We start from the raw sequence: 6,408 nt of genomic DNA on the forward strand, positions 1-6,408 counted from the left end.
CTCCCTACCCAGGACCTGTTAAGACCCCCTACACTAAATTAGTGACAAAGTAGATATTGGGTGGTATTGAGAAACTGATGTGACTTCATTTTTAAGAAACTACCCTCTAACTCAGAGCAAAGCCTGTCCAAGGAAGGGGGCGTGACCCTTGTCCTTGGAAAAACCCACAGAGCACTCCTAGGCACATACGCACCCTGCTGAGTTGTTTGTCTGCAAATAACAGGAGAGATCTGCAGCGCCAGGTATCCCTGACTCAGTTAGGCTAGGTGAGGACTCATAGCAACCCCCTAGCAACCAGCAATCAGCATGAGACAGGGAAAATACCTGGGATGCCAGATGACCCCCCAGTATTTTTTGGTGGTTGATAACATGTTGGGAAAACATGTAGTTTAGCATGTACCCCCCCTCACGGATTAAACCAATCAGTTAAAATGAATCCCCCTCTTGTATTAACCAATCTCCTCTACCCAACTTGTTCCTGCCAGTGAATGTGCTAATCAATGTTAAGAGTTGTTGCTTGACTTTTCCGCGTTGTGAAATGATTTGCTGTGTGATGTAGTGACACATAGAGTATCCCCCAAAACCTATAAAATCTCACTGAACAAAGGACCGGGGCTCACTCCTCGGGACTGCTGTGTCGGAAACAGTTGTGAGTGCAGGCTCCAGCTTGCAATAAAAACTCTTGTGTGATTGCATCGGATTCGGCTCCTGGAGGTCTACTGGGGTCCCACGAATCTGGCATTACAGTATCAAAGTGACCAGGGTTGCCTACCTTCCCCAGCGAGGTGCCTTCTCTTATCGAGTCACTGCCTGACACTCCAACCTAAGGGTGAAGTAGATGCACATAATAGGATTCCTAGATCAGATCTGCACATTAGGAAGTTTGCTCAGGATGCTATGTACAGAATGGGGGCTACAAGAAAGAAGAGGAAATCCTTAGAACATAATCACAGGAGGCCTCAACTGGAGCACAAATGTTGAGGATGGAGAGAATTAAATGGATTTGGAAGATACTTAGGAAGCTCTGAGGATTCTGTGAAGTAGGAAAGGGAGGGATCAAAGGTAATGCCCAGGTTTCTGGTTTAGGTAATCTATTGTGTTTCCAGAGTACTAGGTCAGAGGCCTGACTCTGGGGGTCCCAACAAATCAGGTCTGGCCACTCACCTCAAAACCAAACAGAAAAAGTAATGGTGAAAAGCAGGAAAGCAACTTTAATCAATATGGCCATATTGGGAAGACAAGTGAGATCAAGTGGCTCGCTCATTCCCATCTTCGGAGGGACTGGTGTAAGCTTTAGGTTTAAATAGAGGAAGAAGTGGGTGAGAGGTATGCATATTTAAACAGTCTTGGTCAAACTGTGGTCTGGTTAATCATTCTCTCAGCTCCAATCACACAGTCTTATGGGTCTCAGGGAAATTGCTAAAGCCTAGGGGGAAATCTCCACTTGCTTCTACAGGATGTTTTTCAGACTTGGATTGGAGGAATTCAGTTACCATGAGTGGATTGCTTCTGCTGCGGGGGGTGTAGGTGGGGGGTCCGTTTCATCATGGAGTGGTCTGCCTACAAGGCTTCACTGTTCCTAGAAAGTACCCAGCGATGACTGGAGGCTTCTCGGTACTGCTCCAGGGCATCTGGAATGGATGCTGTAAAAAGCTGGCAGTTGAATGTCCCTGCAAATCTCAAAAAATACCTTCATTACTCTATTGTGGTATTCTCATTCTTGAAGGGGGACAAGATAGGTTAGGTAGATTTAGGGCTGGTAAGCCTTGTCTTAGCATGACTGTGTGCAGAAACAAGCAGGAATCTGACTCAAAACTTTACGGTAATAAAGGAGTCAAATACAAAATGAAGGCAGAAGTTGGACACTTCAGTGCACACCTTTAATCCCAGAGGCTTGGGGGTCTGAGACAGGAAGATTGCAAGTTCAAAGCCAGCCTCAGCAATTTAACAAGGTCCTAAGCAACTTAGCAAGATCCTGTCTCAAAATAAAAAATCAAAAGGGGATTCAGTTACCACTCATGGTAACTGAATTCCTCCAATCCAAGTCTGATAAACATCCTGTAGAAGCAAGTGGAGATTCCCCGCTAGGCTTCAGCATTTCCATGAGACCCATAAGACTGTGTGATTGGAGCTGAGAGAATAATTAACCAGACCACAGTTTGACCAAGACTGGGGGATGTGGCTCAAGCGGTAGCGCTGGCCTGGCATGCACGGGGCGCTGGGTTCCATCCTCAGCACCATATAAAAATAAAATAAAGATGTTGTGTCCACTAAAAAATAAATATTAAAAAAAAAATTTAAAATCAAAAGGTCTAGACATGTGGCTTAGTGGTTGAGCCCCCCTGGGTTTAATCCCCAGTACCAAAAAAAAAAGCAAAGATGCCAAGTTTTATTCTGCTTTTAGTTACCCACTAGGCATCTGCAGACCTAAGTGAAGAGTTAGTGCTTTTTAGCAAAAGCAACCTAAGACCTTGGAACACTTGGTTAACTACTGACACATAACAAACATCCCTGAACTCAGTAGTCAAAAACAATAACTTTATATTTTTATATACACATACATATGCATATGTATATATATTAGACATGCACCACTATGCCTAACTAAAACAATTATCTTTTGTTTTCACTCATATGTCAGCAGGTCAGGGAGGTCAGCAGTCAGCACATCAAGGCAGGCTCAGTAGGGGGCATTCTGCTTCATGTGTCTATCATCCTCCTCCTAGAACCTGCAAGGTATCCTGGGCATGCTTGTCTCCTGAGAGCAAGAGAGCAGCATAGGACATGGGCAACCGTGTAAGGCTTGTGAAAGTTCGACTTAGAACTGGCATACTGCACTTCTAACTCCATGGAGCTGGCCAAAGTAAGTCAAGTGGTGGGGTAAAGCCATACCAAGGGTGTGGATGCAAGGAAGGCTCAGGAATTGGAGTAAAAAATGTAATCTACCACAGGCCACTACCAGGACAGTGGTTCCATTCTCTTAAAAGGAGACATTGGAGGAGGTCTGGGAAAGGAAGGTAGATGGTGTTTAGTCAGGAGATGGTAGGCTTGAGGCCTGTGGTGTGTCTGAGGGGAGATGTTGAGCAGGCCAGTCCATTGGATACAGTTCAGAAAAGAGGTCTGGGCTGAAAACAATTATTTGGGAGTTACCAGCTCACAATGGGCATAAGTTAGAAGTCAGAAAGGGCTCAGAGTAGGACAGATGGAGACTCCCAGGAAGAACAAGTCCAAAGCACAGGAAGATACCTTGAAAGGCATGTGGTAGAAGCCACTAGAAGAACTTCCTGCGAGGTAAAGATTTTGACAGTGGGGCTGGGGTGGTGGCTCAGTGGTAGAGTGCTCGCCTAGCATGCATGAGGCACTGGGTTTGATCCTTGGCACCACATAAAAACAAACTAATGTATCCACCTAAAGCTAAAGATACATAAATAAATAAATATTTAAAAAAAAAAAGATTTTGACAGGTTTACATACTACCTAGAAACCAGTCCCTCATGTTTAGCAATGAAGAGGGAGGTCATCGAAACCTCAGTAAAAGCAGACTCAGCAGAGCCCACAGACCTTACTCAGTGTCTTAGTCAGCTTGTGCTGCTGTAACAAAATACCACAGGTTCGTGGCCTAAACAGCACACAACTATTTCTCAAGCCAGGAAAATCTAAGGCCAGAGTGCTGGCAGATTCAGCTCTTGGTGAGGGCTCTTTTCCTGGCTTGTAGACAGATATCTTTTCCCTGTGTGCTCACATGGCCCTTCCTCCCTGTGTGTGTGCAGAAAGGGGAAACTCTCATAAGCCTTCCTCTTGAGAGGGCACTAATTCCATTCATGGGGGTTCCACTTCATTTCCCAAAGGCCCCACCTCCTAAGACCATCACAGTGGGAATTAGGGCTTTAATGAATTTTGCAAGGACAGGAACATCCAGCCCACAACAGTTTAAGAACCTACCCCCACACACATACACAGTGTGTGTGTACACACTGGAGATTGAACCTAGGGGTGTTTTGCCTGTTTATTTTTGTTTTTATTTATTTTATTTTGGTACTGGGGCTTGAACCCAGGGGCAAAGCCACATCCCCAGCCCTTTTATTTTTTATTTTGAGACAGGGTCTCCTTAAGTTGCTTAGGGCCTTACTAAATTGGTTAGGCTGGCCTGGAACTTCTGCCTCAGCCTCCCAAGTCTCTGGGATTATAGGCGTGCACCATTGCACCTGGCTACAATGAGATTAAAATGACATGCTAAAGATCTAAAGCAATTCTCAGTCACTGTGGCCTGCACTGACCAGTCCTAATTGGAATTTGTTTTCAGATTTTACAGTCAGTGAGCTTTGCCTTTAATTATCCTGTTTCCCTGAGTCCTGGAATCATTGATTTGTGTAAAGGTCACAAAGGTCCCCTTTTCATCCCTGTTGAACAAGGGTCAGGGTAACTTTCATCAGTGGAAGAGTTTTTGGACATGCATTCCTCAGCCCTCAGAATAACCCTGAGGATAACAGGTTGTTTGTCAAGAACCGTAACATATCCTATTGACTTAAGCCAGAGTCAGAATGGCCTTGAGTAAATAGCTTCTTAAAAGAAAATGCGTAGAGCCCAAACATAGGTTCAGTCTATATAATTGTTCCCTTAACTTTCTGTCCTTGCCACTCATGTCTATCTGCTGCATATCAACAGGGGAGACAGAAACAGAGGTGTTGTGACAAGTTACAGTTAAGTGAGGAATGGACCTTCATTTGGAGTAAAGAGTGACTTACTATGCAGATAAAACCTCCCTGGTAATTTGGAGAGCTGCTTCTAAGAGAAGAATCCACTCACTCCTGGTTAATTGTTCCTAGTTATTTGATATGTAGAAAATTGAAAATAAAATTTGAAATTCCTAGGGAGGGAGTTTAAGACAATTGCATTTCTTTTGGAAGAAGTTTTCTCAGTCAGATAATGGAACTTCAAAAAGAGAGTCACTCTGAATCTAAGGGAGAAAAAAGAGAAGGTCAGAGAGACCTGGATTCTAAGACTGTTCCTTCAGCTCAGTATCCCAAATGCCACGCTTTGGGTGACATTTTTTTCTGAGCCCCCAAAATACTTACCAGGTACCATGTGAACTATTAACTTGAAGTGTGGTTGAGTTCTAGGACTAGACTGTGATATCTTCCTTTCCATGGTGTATCTTTGTGAAGCTGTATTTTCAGCAATTACTTACCCACCCACTGAAAACAAAGTAATTGCAGGCAATTATTTACAAGCAAGTACTATATAAAAGTTGAGACAGCCAATAAGGACTCGGTGTCCAATTTGATCCAAACATTTGAGAAATTATACAGTGCCCAATGGGACCACTCATACACTTAGTATATTAAGTATGGTTAAACCAGGGCCGGTGGCACAAGCCTGTAAACCTAGTGACTCCAGGGGCTGAGACAGAAGATGGCAAGTTCAAGGCCGGCCTCAGTGACTTAGTGAGACGCTAAGCAATTTAGTGAGACTCTGTCTCAAAATAAAAAAATAAAAAGGGCTGGGGATGTAGTTCACTGGTAGAGGACCTCTGGGTTCAATCCTAGGTAACAAAACAAAAACAAACAAACAGAAAACAACCAAAACTAATGACTAAGACAAGGTGTTACAAAAGTCACCAGAGGTTCTAGGCTCTGTAAACTTAAAGAAAGATTCAGCAGTTAACATCTTAACCATTTAGGTGGCCTCTCTAGAATTTAGAATGCTGGACAAATGGGAGGGTACCTAAAAGTATTAGGGAGGGGGAAGCAAAGGACAACTCCAAAGGAGTGGCCTTGTTATAGAATTGTTATTGGGACATAAAATGTATTAAGCTCTTTGGACCTAACTACTTAGAAGAGAACACCATGATTAACCAAAACTCTTACTTCTTTTGACCAAGGAGCACCTAAAAAAATTGTTGAGACTTTAAGGGTGCCATGCAGGGAAAACATGTGGGAACCCCTGATCTAGTTGATCATATTTGATAGCGAGCTGACCCCACGTTTTGTTGCCCAGACCCAGTCTGCATGGGTGAACTCTAGTTCAATGCAAAGAGCACCGCAGGGAATGTGCTCCTCCATGGTTATGGGCCTGTGTGAAAGAATGTGTCTAGGTTTTACTTATGGGACTAGGGTTTATATAATGTTTGCATAACTGATTTAACCAAGAGGTTCTGGATTGCCTTTTGAGGTTGGCTGTGCCGTGCCAGCAGACACTCCCACCTGGAATGTACAAGGCCCACATCCTACACTTAATATTTAGTATTTCCAACCTTCTATTTCCAGACTGATAAGTGAGGAACAATTTCTTAATATTGTTTTAATTTATAGTTCTCTCATTATTGATTCATTTTTGTGTGTGTGTGTGTGTGTATATATATATATATATATATATATATATATATATATATATATTCCTTAGCCACTT

Source organism: Marmota marmota, unplaced genomic scaffold (assembly GCF_001458135.2).
Source record: "Marmota marmota marmota unplaced genomic scaffold, marMar, whole genome shotgun sequence".
In the NCBI taxonomy this organism is placed as follows: Eukaryota; Metazoa; Chordata; class Mammalia; order Rodentia; family Sciuridae; genus Marmota; species Marmota marmota.